This window comes from Poromitra crassiceps (genome assembly GCF_964638095.1).
Source record: "Poromitra crassiceps genome assembly, chromosome: 6".
Taxonomy (NCBI): Eukaryota; Metazoa; Chordata; class Actinopteri; order Beryciformes; family Melamphaidae; genus Poromitra; species Poromitra crassiceps.
The window spans coordinates 46,931,869-46,951,423 of NC_139627.1; the positions used below are offsets into that span (position 1 = coordinate 46,931,869).

Genomic DNA, 19,555 nt, shown 5'->3' on the forward strand with positions numbered 1-19,555 from the left:
CCCGAGCGAAGTGGTGAGCGGACTCTAAGCGATCTTGTAGCCTCCTGGCGTACTCTCGCCCTGGGGGAGCGTCCAGTGCATCTGGTGGCTTGCCGAACGCCATTTCTGCTGGTGTCCGCAGTTCTCGACCTAACATGAGCAGAGCTGGTGTGCAGGAGGTGGACTCTTGTGTGGCAGATCTGTAGGCCATGAGGATGAGAGGCAGGTGCGTGTCCCAGTCCTTCTGGTGCTCCTCCGTGAGGATGGCCAACTGCTTTTTCAGCGTTCGATTGAATCTTTCTACAAGGCCATCGCTCTGGGGGTGCAATGCTGTGGTCCGTGTCTTTTTAATGTTCAGTTTCTCGCACATGGTGGCGAACACTCGTGACTCAAAGTTTCTCCCTTGGTCACTGTGTAGGGTCTCTGGTGCTCCGAACCTACTGAACATGCCGGTTACTAGTGCGTCGACCACCGTCCCCGCCTCCTGGTCGGGTAGTGCGTACGCCTCTGGCCATTTTGTGAAATAGTCCATGGCGACCAGGACGTACTTATTTCCACTGTCTGAGCGGGGGAAAGGTCCCATCACGTCTACCGCTACCCTCTCCATTGGGGCTCCTGCTGCTAGCTGTTGGAGCGGGGCGCGAGACTGGTCTAACGGGCCTTTGTACGCTGCGCAGAGGTCGCAGCGTCGACAGAAGTCCTGTACATCTCTCCCCATCCTCCCCCAATAAAAGCCTTGTCTGATGCGGCGGAGGGTTTTGTTTACCCCAAAGTGCCCAGCCCCTACAGTTCCATGGCAGCTCCTGCACACCTCCTCCCTCAACGTCGTCGGCACTACTTTCCGCCACTTATGCTCTCCTGTCGCTGGCTCCTTCCAGGACTTCATCAGCACTCCGTTACTCAATCTCAGGGTGTCGAACCCTGCCCACAGCCCTTTGGTTGTGTCGGTGGCCCCTGCCACCTCTTCCCAGGGCGGCTTCTGGCCCTCTTCTACCCATTGCAGTACTGGTGACAGCTCCCTGTCGTTTTCTTGGTGGCCCCTCCAATCCGCTGCCTCTGCCACCCGCAGCGTCCTGCACACTGGTCCATCCCCCGTGTGGTTAGGGCAGATCCTAGCTTCCTCTTGGAGCTCTCTCTCTCTTCCTTCTCTTTTTTCGCAGTACGTACACCCTCTCTCTGCACAGGGTCGTCGTGACAGGGCGTCTGCGTTGACGTGGCGCGCCCCTGCCCTGTGTTCTATCGTGAAGTTGTAGTCTGCCATTTTCTCTAACCAGCGGCACACTTGTCCCTCCGGCTCTCGGAAGGACCATAGCCACTGCAGCGCCGAGTGGTCGGTCCGTATGGTGAACCGCGGCTGTCCCAGGAGGTAATATCTAAAGTGTCGTAGTGCTTCTACTACGGCGAGGAGCTCCCGGCGGGTGACGCAGTAGTTACGTTCTGCTTTATCGAAAGTCTTGCTATAGTACGCCACCACCCGCTCCCCGTCCGGCCCCGCCTGGGACAGCACGGCCCCCATACCCCCATTGCTGGCATCAGTGTCTAGTAGGAACGGCAGGGCGGGGTCTGGTGCTCTAAGCACCGGAGACTCGGTCAGCGCTTTCTTGAGGGCTTTGAAGGCTAGGTGGCATTCTGTCGTCCAGTGGAAGTCTGCGTTCTTCTCTTTTAGCCTGAACAGTGGTTCCGCTATTTTAGAAAACCCGTTTACGAATTTCCTGTAGTATGCGGCTAGCCCTACGAAGCTCTCGAGTTCGCCTTTGTTTCTGGGGGTGGGCCACTCCATGACCGCCTGAGTCTTCTCTTCCAGGTCGCGAATGCCCCCCGCGCCGATGCCATGCCCTAAGAACTCCACCCTCCTCTTCAGGAAGTGGCACTTGTCTGGGTGTAACTTTAGACCCGCCTCTGCTATCTTCTGCAGGACTTTTCGTAACGCCCCCACTGCTGCCTGGAACGTGCCCCCGTGTGTCAAGATGTCATCTAAATACACGACGCATTCGGATCGGGGAATGTCTCCCAGCAGCTTCTCCATTAACCTCTCGAACGTTGCTGGTGCGTTGCACAGCCCGAAACTGAGTACTCGAAACTGCCACAGCCCCTTCTCTGTGCGGAAGGCGGTCTTTTGTTTGGCATCGTCGAGGAGGGGCACCTGCCAGTACCCGCTACGGAGGTCTAGGGATGAGAACCAGGATGACTCTCCCGCGGCGTCTAACAGTTCCTCGATGATGGGCATCGGGTATGCGTCTTTTTTTGTCACTTTGTTCAGCCCCCTATAGTCTACACAAAATCGCTTTTTTTGCACAGTAGGTCTTTTACATTTTATACTTTTAATTTTCAATTCTTAATTGACATGCTGTAGATCCGTTGGGTCGTACTGTAAATTCCAAGGTGTACCAAGTCCTTGAAGGTGGATGAATGTGTGTTGACTGTATTGTATTGTATCGATATGTGTACTGTCATCTTTAACACTTTGTATTGTTTTTTTCAAGTTTGTAAGACACGTCTTGGTGAAATCAAAGACAAATTTCCACCTGTGGACAATAAAGTTTTCGTATCGTATCGTATCGTATCGTATCTATATCTATGATAACTCAAAGGAGAACCTCACCCAAAAACTAAAAACAATGCATTTTGGGATGAACTCAGATCAACTCTTGATAACTGTCAAACTAAATGAATGCCTGCTAAACTGTTTAGTTTCCAGATGTGTGATTGTTTTGTTTTGTTGCGACGTTCAAGATCAGGAACACGTAGTCGTACAATGTCAACGTTTTATTCTGGTGATTGGGTTGAACAAGGAATCGCACACATACTCACAAGAGAGGTGTTTTTCATTTATTGAAAATGGTACGGTCAATAAAAAAAGAATCTGTGAAAAATTGAACTGAGCGCAGTGCTGTCGGCAGATACTCTCATATGCATCCAGCCTGAGCAGTTCCCTGCTGGGGAGTTGATGCTCAGGCTTTCATTCCCCCTGCCGACCTCAGCTGCTCAGTCCAGCCTCGCCTCGGCCCGGGCAACGTGAAGAAACCAGACCCAGAGCTGGGTGCAGGAGTGAAGGAGAGTGCGCGTGCGCATGTGCGTGTGTGTGTGTGTGCGTGAGAGAGAGGGGGGGGGAGGGGTGACCTTGGTTAATTCATCCTATACTGTACACATTCTCTAGCACTTTTATTCAAAATAGAGCTTGTACTGTCATTGATCTTGCTGTTGAATTCATTTGATTGAATTCAGTGCCATGCCCAGAGGTTAACTGTCTTCTATGCATTTCTGAGCACGAAAACCTGGTGAAACTATTGCTTAAGTGGGAAGCTGAACAAGTGTGTGTGTGTGTGTGCGTGCGTGTGCGTGTGTGTGTGTGCGTGTGCGTGTCTCCTCATCATTTATCCTCCTGCCCTCTCCCCAGCTCTCAGTTTAGCCTCAGGATCCACACTGCTCGACCTCGAGCTCTGGCCCGGCCCGGGTCGATACGGGCATGAAGCCCGGCTCAACGCTCGCCCCTCGCTCCTGGATCGACCCCACATCCCTCCCTGCTGCAGAGAGAGAGAGAGAGAGAGAGATTTGTATGGGTTTTTCAGTTACATTAATTCATACAGTTCCTATTTATATTCTTATGAAGACCTCACAAGGATAGAAAGATGGAAAGAAATCTTCCAAAGTGAGGAATTATTTTGTCTTCAATTCTTTTTTTAACCAGGGTAATCAGATTGAGATTCCCATCTCTTTTTCAAGTGGGCCCTGGCCAAGAAATATAATACAACATTAAAACCAACACAAGTAAAAAAGAAAAGAAAAACGACAATAAGGTCACATGAGAAGTAAATAAAATTGGTTCACAATTCAAATAAAAAGGCAAATTTTAAAACGCCCTGCAGCCCGCATTCGCAGCTCGGCCGCTGCGCAGCCTTGCCCGCAGCTCGGCTGCTGTGTGGTCTTGCTATTGCCGCGCACACAATCTCCCTCTCTCTCTCCCTCAGTCTCTCTCGTGAGCCTCAGACTGATGACATCACTGATGACATCATCACTGATGACATCATCAGTGATGTCACTGATGACATCACACTGACAGACACACACACACTGATGACATCAGTGATGATGTCGTCAGTGTGTGTGTCTGTCTCTTGTGTGTGTGTTTGTGTGTTCATATGTGTGCCTGTCTGTCTCTGTCTGCGTGTGTTATTATTGTTGTTATTATCATTATTATATACTGATGAGCACTCCTTGGCCAGCCCAGCAATTGTCCAATTTGTTCTTTGAAATGAGTCTAAAAGTGTTATTTAGTCTAAAACAGACCCGTAAAGAAGGTGAAGAGAAATCATCATAACTCTACAACGTGTAGAGCTCAGCTCACCTTTGGCCTGGCTGCATGCTGCAATGTTGGGCTTCTCGGGCGGCGCCTTCCCTCTCACTGCGGCCCGGAGCTTCTGCAGCACGTAGCTGCAGGCTGCACACACAACACGACAAGATCAGAACCGCATGGAAATGGAGGAGAACAAGCTTTGGTACGACAGGGAGAAGAATGGTTTTGGGCAGGTATTGTTCGACAAGACACTAGTGCTCGACATTCATAACACGTGTGCTGGAGTTGCAAAAAAAAACGTGGAAATAGTAGATATATAAAACATGTGCATATAATGAGTTAGTATATAGAGCCAGAGCAGCTGCACCAAACCCTCACCTGATCTATGAATCCTCCATTCAGTGGAAAGGAAATGCATAAGGTTTCCCCATTCTTTCAGATCGAGTTGTACAATCTCTACACCCCAGCAGCATCACAGCAGATGGGTTGAAACCCTTGTCTAGAGAGAAAGCTGTTGACCGATCCCTCCAGTCTGTACTTTGACATCAGTAGAGCCATTAGAACACGTTATGTCAGTTGTTTCTTACTTATAAAAACACCTTGCATGGCAAGATTGTCAGTACTTTGATAACATTCCCTGACCTTTTGATCTGAAGGAAAATGTAATGAACAGCTCTATCAAATTTACTGGCCACCTGATTTCCTGTATTACTATGGTTATATACATTTATCTATATAGGCCACGCCCATTTCTTTCTGACTGGATATATTGCCATTTCGATTTTTTCCAGCCTAGTTTTCTTTTTGGCATTACATACCGTTAAAATTGGGTCAGATGTTGTGGGCATGTGGGGACTGGGGAGTCTATTTTTACAAAATTGCCTCATGAACACATTGTCCTATCTTGACCAAATCTAGTACACGTGTAGGTGTCTCCGCTGATATGAGGTAATGTGCAAGATTTGGTGTCATTTTGCCAAGCAACTTTTTAAATGTTAATGCCCATCAGTGAATCAGATAATAGTAGAAATTAAATTATTTCATTCAGAAACAAAACACTTGACCAGTGGATGAGATCAACACAGCGCGCCTTCCTCAGAGTATTTTGAATTCACCTTTCACCCCAAAGGCCTCCTAACAGAAATATGCTGACTCATTCTTCTTCTTCCTCTTCTTCTTTTGTTTTATGGCGGTTGGCAAACAGCATTATGCTGACTCATTCTCACAGGCTGCACCTCTCTAACTTTGATTCCCCCTCAGCCCCGGTTCTGTTTGTTTTTCAAACTCCACAATGTTGTGTCAAATGAAAAGGCCTCTCTCTGGGTAGCAGGGCAGGCCAGGCCACCTAGCTTCGTCTCAATAGTTGGAAAACTATTTCTAAATAGGCATACGACTTATTATATTTCTTCATGAAGAATACATCAATCCATAAGAAAATTCATCGCCCGGGTTCAAAATTTCTCCAATTATTTATTTCGAGTTGCAAGAAAGATGTACAGGGTAATTGGCGTGAAAGTAGTTCAGGATAAGGCATTATGCGAAATGTGAGAAATAACTGTTCAACTTTTTTGTTATGTCGTATTTATAATAGTTATCAGGGGAATCAGGCGGAGTCACAACATAGTCTTAGCAGAAAGCCTTTCTGTTTTTCCCTGCTCGAGGTCACAGTAACATAAGTTTTGATCTCCCCTATTTCCTGTTATTGAGAAAACTGCCTTTCTGTGACTTGTAAGTGATTACCAATCACTTACAACAAATCGTTTTTCTCCTGAGGTGAACTTTTTCCAAAACACATTTTTGGCCCAACTAATCTTATCTTCGGAGTGAACATTTTCCATTGGCCACTCCTCCAGATATGATCAATCAATTGAGGCCTGCCTTTCCAACCTCTAGTCACGAACCCCCAGTCACGTCTAGTAAGTTGCAAAACAACATCTTGTGACCTCTTTTCTCTCCACAACAGCTCTTTAAGATAGATAGATAGAGTACTGTATTAATCCCCTGGGGGAAATTCTTGTGTTACAGCAGAAGCCAATGTCAGTTGTACAAACACACACAACACACATACACACACACGAGAAAGAGTCAATGTCAAAAATCTAAAATAGACATAGAAACCATGTCTGAAACATGTAAAAAAAAAAGCACAGCATTTAAGTTACCTATCTACAATAAAGTTAAATAAAATAATATACGAAATTGCACCTGTAATTTACAGCTGTAGCAAGCACACTATGTTCTATGTGGACAAATGGGTTGGAAACTCCTCAAATCCTGTTTTTCTTTTTTCTTTTCTTTTTTTGTTATTCACAAGGCAAATAGGCCTACAAGACAAGTGAAAATAAAAAATAAATATTTTGTTATTTTAAGAATTTGTGTGAAGTCTGGATTGGATGTATAAACTGACACAGCTCAACCGTGGTCTGCTGCTATTTATGAGCTAGCCTCAACTTGAGGCTAAACGTACTGAGCATGCTCAGTATGAGCGAGAAGCGCCTGGCTAGCGGGGGCTATCGAAATATATTGTGTCTTGTAGCAATGATTTGATTAAGACGGTTTCTGAATGTTACACACTAAAACACAACTTAAAACAAAGCTTCAGGCTTCAGATTTGATCGCAGTAAACACTCACCGTTGATGATCAGTCACACCATTTCCTCAGAGTGACAGACGTGGCAACGGGTTAAAAGCCTGTAGTCTTGAGACTTGTCTTGAGGCTTGATGAGAAAATCTGTCTGTCTGTGAACTCTGCTGTGTCACTACCGTTCTTTTAATACTGTAACGTTCCCGGTATCTCATGAGGCAGAGGCTTCTTGATGGTACAAGGTTCTTTATTCTCAGTTAGTTATATTACAACTCTCAGCGGTTGTCACGCTCAAAGCTAGCAGCCTTCCCTTCTAGCAGTGTGTGTAGACTGACGCGCATGCTCAGTTCACTCCGGAAGTATCCCCACAGCATAGTGTTCCCCAATACAACACTCCCACACATCAGTTCCTATCTGCAGTTGAGACACTACCAATGCTCACCCCTGTATGTGTACTGCTGATTCGCTACATACTCCCCGCCCAACAATAAGGTCAACGCCCACGTTGATAACACATCACACACCCCCTTGTACCAAAACATCTTTTTTTTAACAGCTTCTTTGTTTTTGTTTTCTTTCCAACCACATTTTATGTTGCACTCTCAGACTTCCCCACATCTCCTCCCCCACAATATCTCATGTCATGCACATCCTTTACTTTCTGTTACAACATTTCAACATCTCCAACCACCATCTCCTCTCTTTTTTTTTTTTTTTTTTTTTTTTTTTTAACACATTAAGTGCCATAGACGACCTAACTCGTCTTACATAATCCAGCGCTTAAGTGCCAAGGACGGACTAACTCGTCTTACATAAAGATTTTTTTTTTTTGACGGTGGGACATCAATCAACCCCTTTTACATCTTTGAGATAACTATTTGGAGCAAGAGCATGTGTGTAATCTATTTTACCGACCACTAAGTGGCGACAGAGACCGAGAGAAGCCACAGCCATGGGACCCAAAAGCCACGGGACCAAAAGCAGCCGCCTCTTCGATGGCGATTTTACAGTCAGAAGCCCGAGACACACACACAGAACGGACAGAGATCCCTTCCCCCCAGAGCCGCGCAGCAACGCGCGAACACACACACACACACACACACACACACACACACACACACACACACACACACACACACACACACCGCGGTAGCAAGCCATTCAAGGAAATGGCGACGCGATTTTACAGTAATCCATTCAAGACTTGTCTTGCCTGAGAGCGGCCGCGCACCGGCAGCAGCACACAGAGAGCGGAGAGCGATTTGCAAAATAGATCATAGGTGAAACACACTTTGAAACACCTCAGAAAGGCCAGAATCAACATCTGCCCATCGCCCACGCATTCCCCGGCCCATCTTGACTCGCACAAGGAGCGTCCGCACGCAGGCAAGCAGGCAGGCAGGCACACAGGCAGGCAGCAGCAAAAGCGCTTCTGACACGCCCGCTGTACAGCCAGGAGGAAGGAGGAGAAGACACACGGAGGGAGGAGTTTGAATGAGAGGGGTGTTTCCTGTTGTTATGGAGGAAATTACTGTTCAAAACTATTGTTTAGAATGTCTGACGGTCTTACTGATGCCAAAAATGAATGGTTAAAGTGACTGTTTCACAAAAAGCCATTTATCTCTGAATAAATTTCCAGACGCTGAAACCATGCTGTACTCAACGGCTAATATCTACATAACTACTAACTCTGCAAACTAACTCTTTTAGACAGAGAAAGCACACATTCTATTAGTTATTTTTAGATAATTGCTGTTCATGAATTCTTAACAGAAAAGAATCCTCGGCTGTTCTAAAATGAGCCAGAATCGTCAAAAACACCCCTGGCACAACTTACCTACAGGAATGAAAACATGGCTGGCATTCAATGTGTTAATACAACTCAAAGTTGTTGAATCGTCCTGGAGCCCTTGGCTCTCTCCGTGGCCGTGTTAGTCTCTGTGAATCTGTCTGCGGGGCTGATCCCACCTGCAGTGTCTCTGGGCTTTCACGTCCCTGAGTGGGGCCCGCCCGGTCATAGCCGGACGCCCCTCTCTGTGGAAACAGAGTCCTTCTTTCAGCCGGTCTAGGTGAAACCGCCGGGCGGCCGAGATCTGGGGGAAAGGTGCACCCCCCCCGGTATGGGGCCAACCTGTCTCGGTGGAGTACCTTCTTGCCACCAAGTGGCATCTGCACTCGGTACACCACCTCCCCCATTCTCTCCATGACCCTGCATGGGCCTGTCCAGTGACAGTCCAGTTTAGGGCTACGCCCTTTTTTTCTCCGGGGTGTGTACACCCAGACCAACTCCCCCCCCTGGAAATGGTTTCCCTTTGCCCTCACATCATAATTTCTTTTTTGTTTCATGCCTGCTTTCTCTAGCTGGTCCCGAGCGAAGTGGTGAGCGGACTCTAAGCGATCTTGTAGCCTCCTGGCGTACTCTCGCCCTGGGGGAGCGTCCAGTGCACCTGGTGGCTTGCCGAACGCCATTTCTGCTGGTGTCCGCAGTTCTCGACCTAACATGAGCAGAGCTGGTGTGCAGGAGGTGGACTCTTGTGTGGCAGATCTGTAGGCCATGAGGATGAGAGGCAGGTGCGTGTCCCAGTCCTTCTGGTGCTCCTCCGTGAGGATGGCCAACTGCTTTTTCAGCGTTCGATTGAATCTTTCTACAAGGCCATCGCTCTGGGGGTGCAATGCTGTGGTCCATGTCTTTTTAATGTTCAGTTTCTCGCACATGGTGGCGAACACTCGTAACTCAAAGTTTCTCCCTTGGTCACTGTGTAGGGTCTCTGGTGCTCCGAACCTACTGAACATGCCGGTTACTAGTGCGTCGACCACCGTCCCCGCCTCCTGGTCGGGTAGTGCGTACGCCTCTGGCCATTTTGTGAAATAGTCCATGGCGACCAGGACGTACTTATTTCCACTGTCTGAGCGGGGGAAAGGTCCCATCACGTCTACCGCTATCCTCTCCATTGGGGCTCCTGCTGCTAGCTGTTGGAGCGGGGCGCGAGACTGGTCTAACGGGCCTTTGTACGCTGCGCAGAGGTCGCAGCGTCGACAGAAGTCCTGTACGTCTCTCCCCATCCTCCCCCAATAAAAGCCTTGTCTGATGCGGCGGAGGGTTTTGTTTACCCCAAAGTGCCCAGCCCCTACAGTTCCATGGCAGCTCCTGCACACCTCCTCCCTCAACGTCGTCGGCACTACTTTCCGCCACTTATGCTCTCCTGTCGCTGGCTCCTTCCAGGACTTCATCAGCACTCCGTTACTCAATCTCAGGGTGTCGAACCCTGCCCACAGCCCTTTGGTTGTGTCGGTGGCCCCTGCCACCTCTTCCCAGGGCGGCTTCTGGCCCTCTTCTACCCATTGCAGTACTGGTGACAGCTCCCTGTCGTTTTCTTGGTGGCCCCTCCAATCCGCTGCCTCTGCCACCCGCAGCGTCCTGCACACTGGTCCATCCCCCGTGTGGTTAGGGCAGATCCTAGCTTCCTCTTGGAGCTCTCTCTCTCTTCCTTCTCTTTTTTCGCAGTACGTACACCCTCTCTCTGCACAGGGTCGTCGTGACAGGGCGTCTGCGTTGACGTGGCGCGCCCCTGCCCTGTGTTCTATCGTGAAGTTGTAGTCTGCCATTTTCTCTAACCAGCGGCACACTTGTCCCTCCGGCTCTCGGAAGGACCATAGCCACTGCAGCGCCGAGTGGTCGGTCCGTATGGTGAACCGCGGCTGTCCCAGGAGGTAATATCTAAAGTGTCGTAGTGCTTCTACTACGGCGAGGAGCTCCCGGCGGGTGACGCAGTAGTTACGTTCTGCTTTATCGAAAGTCTTGCTATAGTACGCCACCACCCGCTCCCCGTCCGGCCCCGCCTGGGACAGCACGGCCCCCATACCCCCATTGCTGGCATCAGTGTCTAGTAGGAACGGCAGGGCGGGGTCTGGTGCTCTAAGCACCGGAGACTCGGTCAGCGCTTTCTTGAGGGCTTTGAAGGCTAGGTGGCATTCTGTCGTCCAGTGGAAGTCTGCGTTCTTCTCTTTTAGCCTGAACAGTGGTTCCGCTATTTTAGAAAACCCGTTTACGAATTTCCTGTAGTATGCGGCTAGCCCTACGAAGCTCTCGAGTTCGCCTTTGTTTCTGGGGGTGGGCCACTCCATGACCGCCTGAGTCTTCTCTTCCAGGGTGCGAATGCCCCCCGCGCCGATGCCATGCCCTAAGAACTCCACCCTCCTCTTCAGGAAGTGGCACTTGTCTGGGTGTAACTTTAGACCCGCCTCTGCTATCTTCTGCAGGACTTTTCGTAACGCCCCCACTGCTGCCTGGAACGTGCCCCCGTGTGTCAAGATGTCATCTAAATACACGACGCATTCGGATCAGGGAATGTCTCCCAGCAGCTTCTCCATTAACCTCTCGAACGTTGCTGGTGCGTTGCACAGCCCGAAACTGAGTACTCGAAACTGCCACAGCCCCTTCTCTGTGCGGAAGGCGGTCTTTTGTTTGGCATCGTCACGGAGGGGCACCTGCCAGTACCCGCTACGGAGGTCTAGGGATGAGAACCAGGATGACTCTCCCGCGGCGTCTAACAGTTCCTCGATGATGGGCATCGGGTATGCGTCTTTTTTTGTCACTTTGTTCAGCCCCCTATAGTCTACACAAAATCGCTTTTTTTGCACAGTAGGTCTTTTACATTTTATATTTTTAATTTTCAATTCTTAATTGACATGCTGTAGATCCGTTGGGTCGTACTGTAAATTCCAAGGTGTACCAAGTCCTTGAAGGTGGATGAATGTGTGTTGACTGTATTGTATTGTATCGATATGTGTACTGTCATCTTTAACACTTTGTATTGTTTTTTTCAAGTTTGTAAGACACGTCTTGGTGAAATCAAAGACAAATTTCCACCTGTGGACAATAAAGTTTTCGTATCGTATCGTATCGTATCTATATCTATGATAACTCAAAGGAGAACCTCACCCAAAAACTAAAAACAATGCATTTTGGGATGAACTCAGATCAACTCTTGATAACTGTCAAACTAAATGAATGCCTGCTAAACTGTTTAGTTTCCAGATGTGTGATTGTTTTGTTTTGTTGCGACGTTCAAGATCAGGAACACGTAGTCGTACAATGTCAACGTTTTATTCTGGTGATTGGGTTGAACAAGGAATCGCACACATACTCACAAGAGAGGTGTTTTTCATTTATTGAAAATGGTACGGTCAATAAAAAAAGAATCTGTGAAAAATTGAACTGAGCGCAGTGCTGTCGGCAGATACTCTCATATGCATCCAGCCTGAGCAGTTCCCTGCTGGGGAGTTGATGCTCAGGTTTTCATTCCCCCTGCCGACCTCAGCTGCTCAGTCCAGCCTCGCCTCGGCCCGGGCAACGTGAAGAAACCAGACCCAGAGCTGGGTGCAGGAGTGAAGGAGAGTGCGCGTGCGCATGTGCGTGTGTGTGTGTGTGCGTGAGAGAGGGGGGGGGGGGAGGGGTGACCTTGGTTAATTCATCCTATACTGTACACATTCTCTAGCACTTTTATTCAAAATAGAGCTTGTACTGTCATTGATCTTGCTGTTGAATTCATTTGATTGAATTCAGTGCCATGCCCAGAGGTTAACTGTCTTCTATGCATTTCTGAGCACGAAAACCTGGTGAAACTATTGCTTAAGTGGGAAGCTGAACAAGTGTGTGTGTGTGTGTGCGTGCGTGTGCGTGTGTGTGTGTGTGTGTGTGCGTGTGCGTGTCTCCTCATCATTTATCCTCCTGCCCTCTCCCCAGCTCTCAGTTTAGCCTCAGGATCCACACTGCTCGACCTCGAGCTCTGGCCCGGCCCGGGTCGATACGGGCATGAAGCCCGGCTCAACGCTCGCCCCTCGCTCCTGGATCGACCCCACATCCCTCCCTGCTGCAGAGAGAGAGAGAGAGAGAGAGATTTGTATGGGTTTTTCAGTTACATTAATTCATACAGTTCCTATTTATATTCTTATGAAGACCTCACAAGGATAGAAAGATGGAAAGAAATCTTCCAAAGTGAGGAATTATTTTGTCTTCAATTCTTTTTTTAACCAGGGTAATCAGATTGAGATTCCCATCTCTTTTTCAAGTGGGCCCTGGCCAAGAAATATAATACAACATTAAAACCAACACAAGTAAAAAAGAAAAGAAAAACGACAATAAGGTCACATGAGAAGTAAATAAAATTGGTTCACAATTCAAATAAAAAGGCAAATTTTAAAACGCCCTGCAGCCCGCATTCGCAGCTCGGCCGCTGCGCAGCCTTGCCCGCAGCTCGGCTGCTGTGTGGTCTTGCTATTGCCGCGCACACAATCTCCCTCTCTCTCTCCCTCAGTCTCTCTCGTGAGCCTCAGACTGATGACATCACTGATGACATCATCACTGATGACATCATCAGTGATGTCACTGATGACATCACACTGACAGACACACACACTGATGACATCAGTGATGATGTCGTCAGTGTGTGTGTCTGTCTCTTGTGTGTGTGTTTGTGTGTTCATATGTGTGCCTGTCTGTCTCTGTCTGCGTGTGTTATTATTGTTGTTATTATCATTATTATATACTGATGAGCACTCCTTGGCCAGCCCAGCAATTGTCCAATTTGTTCTTTGAAATTAGTCTAAAAGTGTTATTTAGTCTAAAACAGACCCGTAAAGAAGGTGAAGAGAAATCATCATAACTCTACAACGTGTAGAGCTCAGCTCACCTTTGGCCTGGCTGCATGCTGCAATGTTGGGCTTCTCGGGCGGCGCCTTCCCTCTCACTGCGGCCCGGAGCTTCTGCAGCACGTAGCTGCAGGCTGCACACACAACACGACAAGATCAGAACCGCATGGAAATGGAGGAGAACAAGCTTTGGTACGACAGGGAGAAGAATGGTTTTGGGCAGGTATTGTTCGACAAGACACTAGTGCTCGACATTCATAACACGTGTGCTGGAGTTGCAAAAAAAAAACGCGGAAATAGTAGATATATAAAACATGTGCATATAATGAGTTAGTATATAGAGCCAGAGCAGCTGCACCAAACCCTCACCTGATCTATGAATCCTCCATTCAGTGGAATGGAAATGCATAAAGTTTCCCCATTCTTTCAGATCGAGTTGTACAATCTCTACAACCCAGCAGCATCACAGCAGATGGGTTGAAACCCTTGTCTAGAGAGAAAGCTGTTGACCGATCCCTCCAGTCTGTACTTTGACATCAGTAGAGCCATTAGAACACGTTATGTCAGTTGTTTCTTACTTATAAAAACACCTTGCATGGCAAGATTGTCAGTACTTTGATAACATTCCCTGACCTTTTGATCTGAAGGAAAATGTAATGAACAGCTCTATCAAATTTACTGGCCACCTGATTTCCTGTATTACTATGGTTATATACATTTATCTATATAGGCCACACCCATTTCTTTCTGACTGGATATATTGCCATTTCGATTTTTTTCCAGCCTAGTTTTCTTTTTGGCATTACATACCGTTAAAATTGGTCAGATGTTGTGGGCATGTGGGGACTGGGGAGTCTATTTTTACAAAATTGCCTCATGAACACATTGTCCTATCTTGACCAAATCTAGTACACGTGTAGGTGTCTCCGCTGATATGAGGTAATGTGCAAGATTTGGTGTCATTTTGCCAAGCAACTTTTTAAATGTTAATGCCCATCAGTGAATCAGATAATAGTAGAAATTAAATTATTTCATTCAGAAACAAAACACTTGACCAGTGGATGAGATCAACACAGCGCGCCTTCCTCAGAGTATTTTGAATTCACCTTTCACCCCAAAGGCCTCCTAACAGAAATATGCTGACTCATTCTTCTTCTTCCTCTTCTTCTTTTGTTTTATGGCGGTTGGCAAACAGCATTATGCTGACTCATTCTCACAGGCTGCACCTCTCTAACTTTGATTCCCCCTCAGCCCCGGTTCTGTTTGTTTTTCAAACTCCACAATGTTGTGTCAAATGAAAAGGCCTCTCTCTGGGTAGCAGGGCAGGCCAGGCCACCTAGCTTCGTCTCAATAGTTGGAAAACTATTTCTAAATAGGCATACGACTTATTATATTTCTTCATGAAGAATACATCAATCCATAAGAAAATTCATCGCCCGGGTTCAAAATTTCTCCAATTATTTATTTCGAGTTGCAAGAAAGATGTACAGGGTAATTGGCGTGAAAGTAGTTCAGGATAAGGCATTATGCGAAATGTGAGAAATAACTGTTCAACTTTTTTGTTATGTCGTATTTATAATAGTTATCAGGGGAATCAGGCGGAGTCACAACATAGTCTTAGCAGAAAGCCTTTCTGTTTTTCCCTGCTCGAGGTCACAGTAACATAAGTTTTGATCTCCCCTATTTCCTGTTATTGAGAAAACTGCCTTTCTGTGACTTGTAAGTGATTACCAATCACTTACAACAAATCGTTTTTCTCCTGAGGTGAACTTTTTCCAAAACACCTTTTTGGCCCAACTAATCTTATCTTCGGAGTGAACATTTTCCATTGGCCACTCCTCCAGATATGATCAATCAATTGAGGCCTGCCTTTCCAACCTCTAGTCACGAACCCCCAGTCACGTCTAGTAAGTTGCAAAACAACATCTTGTGACCTCTTTTCTCTCCACAACAGCTCTTTAAGATAGATAGATAGAGTACTGTATTAATCCCCTGGGGGAAATTCTTGTGTTACAGCAGAAGCCAATGTCAGTTGTACAAACACACACAACACACATACACACGAGAAAGAGTCAATGTCAAAAATCTAAAATAGACATAGAAACCATGTCAGAAACATGTAAAAAAAAAAGCACAGCATTTAAGTTACCTATCTACAATAAAGTTAAATAAAATAATATACGAAATTGCACCTGTAATTTACAGCTGTAGCAAGCACACTATGTTCTATGTGGACAAATGGGTTGGAAACTCCTCAAATCCTGTTTTTCTTTTTTCTTTTCTTTTTTTGTTATTCACAAGGCAAATAGGCCTACAAGACAAGTGAAAATAAAAAATAAATATTTTGTTATTTTAAGAATTTGTGTGAAGTCTGGATTGGATGTATAAACTGACACAGCTCAACCGTGGTCTGCTGCTATTTATGAGCTAGCCTCAACTTGAGGCTAAACGTACTGAGCATGCTCAGTATGAGCGAGAAGCGCCTGGCTAGCGGGGGCTATCGAAATCTATTGTGTCTTGTAGCAATGATTTGATTAAGACGGTTTCTGAATGTTACACACTAAAACACAACTTAAAACAAAGCTTCAGGCTTCAGATTTGATCGCAGTAAACACTCACCGTTGATGATCAGTCACACCATTTCCTCAGAGTGACAGACGTGGCAACGGGTTAAAAGCCTGTAGTCTTGAGACTTGTCTTGAGGCTTGATGAGAAAATCTGTCTGTCTGTGAACTCTGCTGTGTCACTACCGTTCTTTTAATACTGTAACGTTCCCGGTATCTCATGAGGCAGAGGCTTCTTGATGGTACAAGGTTCTTTATTCTCAGTTAGTTATATTACAACTCTCAGCGGTTGTCACGCTCAAAGCTAGCAGCCTTCCCTTCTAGCAGTGTGTGTAGACTGACGCGCATGCTCAGTTCACTCCGGAAGTATCCCCACAGCATAGTGTTCCCCAACACAACACTCCCACACATCAGTTCCTATCTGCAGTTGAGACACTACCAATGCTCACCCCTGTATGTGTACTGCTGATTCGCTACATACTCCCCGCCCAACAATAAGGTCAACGCCCACGTTGATAACACATCACACACCCCCTTGTACCAAAACATCTTTTTTTTTAACAGCTTCTTTGTTTTTGTTTTCTTTCCAACCACATTTTATGTTGCACTCTCAGACTTCCCCACATCTCCTCCCCCACAATATCTCATGTCATGCACATCCTTTACTTTCTGTTACAACATTTCAACATCTCCAACCACCATCTCCTCTCTTTTTTTTTTTTTTTTTATTTTTTTTTTTAATACAACTCAAAGTTGTTGAATCGTCCTGGAGCCCTTGGCTCTCTCCGTGGCCGTGTTAGTCTCTGTGAATCTGTCTGCGGGGCTGATCCCACCTGCAGTGTCTCTGGGCTTTCACGTCCCTGAGTGGGGCCCGCCCGGTCATAGCCGGACGCCCCTCTCTGTGGAAACAGAGTCCTTCTTTCAGCCGGTCTAGGTGAAACCGCCGGGCGGCCGAGATCTGGGGGAAAGGTGCACCCCCCCCGGTATGGGGCCAACCTGTCTCGGTGGAGTACCTTCTTGCCACCAAGTGGCATCTGCACTCGGTACACCACCTCCCCCATTCTCTCCATGACCCTGCATGGGCCTGTCCAGTGACAGTCCAGTTTAGGGCTACGCCTTTTTTTTCTCCGGGGTGTGTACACCCAGACCAACTCCCCCCCCTGGAAATGGCTTCCCTTTGCCCTCACATCATAATTTCTTTTTTGTTTCATGCCTGCTTTCTCTAGCTGGTCCCGAGCGAAGTGGTGAGCGGACTCTAAGCGATCTTGTAGCCTCCTGGCGTACTCTCGCCCTGGGGGAGCGTCCAGTGCACCTGGTGGCTTGCCGAACGCCATTTCTGCTGGTGTCCGCAGTTCTCGACCTAACATGAGCAGAGCTGGTGTGCAGGAGGTGGACTCTTGTGTGGCAGATCTGTAGGCCATGAGGATGAGAGGCAGGTGCGTGTCCCAGTCCTTCTGGTGCTCCTCCGTGAGGATGGCCAACTGCTTTTTCAGCGTTCGATTGAATCTTTCTACAAGGCCATCGCTCTGGGGGTGCAATGCTGTGGTCCGTGTCTTTTTAATGTTCAGTTTCTCGCACATGGTGGCGAACACTCGTGACTCAAAGTTTCTCCCTTGGTCACTGTGTAGGGTCTCTGGTGCTCCGAACCTACTGAACATGCCGGTTACTAGTGCGTCGACCACCGTCCCCGCCTCCTGGTCGGGTAGTGCGTACGCCTCTGGCCATTTTGTGAAATAGTCCATGGCGACCAGGACGTACTTATTTCCACTGTCTGAGCGGGGGAAAGGTCCCATCACGTCTACCGCTACCCTCTCCATTGGGGCTCCTGCTGCTAGCTGTTGGAGCGGGGCGCGAGACTGGTCTAACGGGCCTTTGTACGCTGCGCAGAGGTCGCAGCGTCGACAGAAGTCCTGTACGTCTCTCCCCATCCTCCCCCAATAAAAGCCTTGTCTGATGCGGCGGAGGGTTTTGTTTACCCCAAAGTGCCCAGCCCCTACAGTTCCATGGCAGCTCCTGCACACCTCCTCCCTCAACGTCGTCGGCACTACTTTCCGCCACTTATGCTCTCCTGTCGCTGGCTCCTTCCAGGACTTCATCAGCACTCCGTTACTCAATCTCAGGGTGTCGAACCCTGCCCACAGCCCTTTGGTTGTGTCGGTGGCCCCTGCCACCTCTTCCCAGGGCGGCTTCTGGCCCTCTTCTACCCATTGCAGTACTGGTGACAGCTCCCTGTCGTTTTCTTGGTGGCCCCTCCAATCCGCTGCCTCTGCCACCCGCAGCGTCCTGCACACTGGTCCATCCCCCGTGTGGTTAGGGCAGATCCTAGCTTCCTCTTGGAGCTCTCTCTCTCTTCCTTCTCTTTTTTCGCAGTACGTACACCCTCTCTCTGCACAGGGTCGTCGTGACAGGGCGTCTGCGTTGACGTGGCGCGCCCCTGCCCTGTGTTCTATCGTGAAGTTGTAGTCTGCCATTTTCTCTAACCAGCGGCACACTTGTCCCTCCGGCTCTCGGAAGGACCATAGCCACTGCAGCGCCGAGTGGTCGGTCCGTATGGTGAACCGCGGCTGTCCCAGGAGGTAATATCTAAAGTGTCGTAGTGCTTCTACTACGGCGAGGAGCTCCCGGCGGGTGACGCAGTAGTTACGTTCTGCTTTATCGAAAGTCTTGCTATAGTACGCCACCACCCGCTCCCCGTCCGGCCCCGCCTGGGACAGCACGGCCCCCATACCCCCATTGCTGGCATCAGTGTCTAGTAGGAACGGCAGGGCGGGGTCTGGTGCTCTAAGCACCGGAGACTCGGTCAGCGCTTTCTTGAGGGCTTTGAAGGCTAGGTGGCATTCTGTCGTCCAGTGGAAGTCTGCGTTCTTCTCTTTTAGCCTGAACAGTGGTTCCGCTATTTTAGAAAACCCGTTTACGAATTTCCTGTAGTATGCGGCTAGCCCTACGAAGCTCTCGAGTTCGCCTTTGTTTCTGGGGGTGGGCCACTCCATGACCGCCTGAGTCTTCTCTTCCAGGGTGCGAATGCCCCCCGCGCCGATGCCATGCCCTAAGAACTCCACCCTCCTCTTCAGGAAGTGGCACTTGTCTGGGTGTAACTTTAGACCCGCCTCTGCTATCTTCTGCAGGACTTTTCGTAACGCCCCCACTGCTGCCTGGAACGTGCCCCCGTGTGTCAAGATGTCATCTAAATACACGACGCATTCGGATCGGGGAATGTCTCCCAGCAGCTTCTCCATTAACCTCTCGAACGTTGCTGGTGCGTTGCACAGCCCGAAACTGAGTACTCGAAACTGCCACAGCCCCTTCTCTGTGCGGAAGGCGGTCTTTTGTTTGGCATCGTCACGGAGGGGCACCTGCCAGTACCCGCTACGGAGGTCTAGGGATGAGAACCAGGATGACTCTCCCGCGGCGTCTAACAGTTCCTCGATGATGGGCATCGGGTATGCGTCTTTTTTTGTCACTTTGTTCAGCCCCCTATAGTCT

At 48.3% G+C, this 19,555-nt stretch overlaps 2 long non-coding RNA genes across 2 annotated transcripts; both read right to left on the reverse strand.

The window, feature by feature from the left end:
- Positions 1–2,793: 2,793 nt before the first annotated feature.
- LOC310777669 lies at positions 2,794–7,167 on the reverse strand. Its single transcript, XR_014552753.1, has 3 exons — positions 6,906–7,167; positions 4,325–4,417; positions 2,794–3,503 (listed from the first exon to the last, which is right to left on the reverse strand). It is a non-coding gene; the product is annotated as an uncharacterized lncRNA (long non-coding RNA).
- Positions 7,168–12,011: 4,844 nt separating this feature from the next.
- LOC310778180 lies at positions 12,012–16,352 on the reverse strand. The gene is made up of 3 exons (XR_014552761.1): positions 16,128–16,352; positions 13,550–13,642; positions 12,012–12,730 (listed from the first exon to the last, which is right to left on the reverse strand). It is a non-coding gene; the product is annotated as an uncharacterized lncRNA (long non-coding RNA).
- Positions 16,353–19,555: the final 3,203 nt, after the last annotated feature.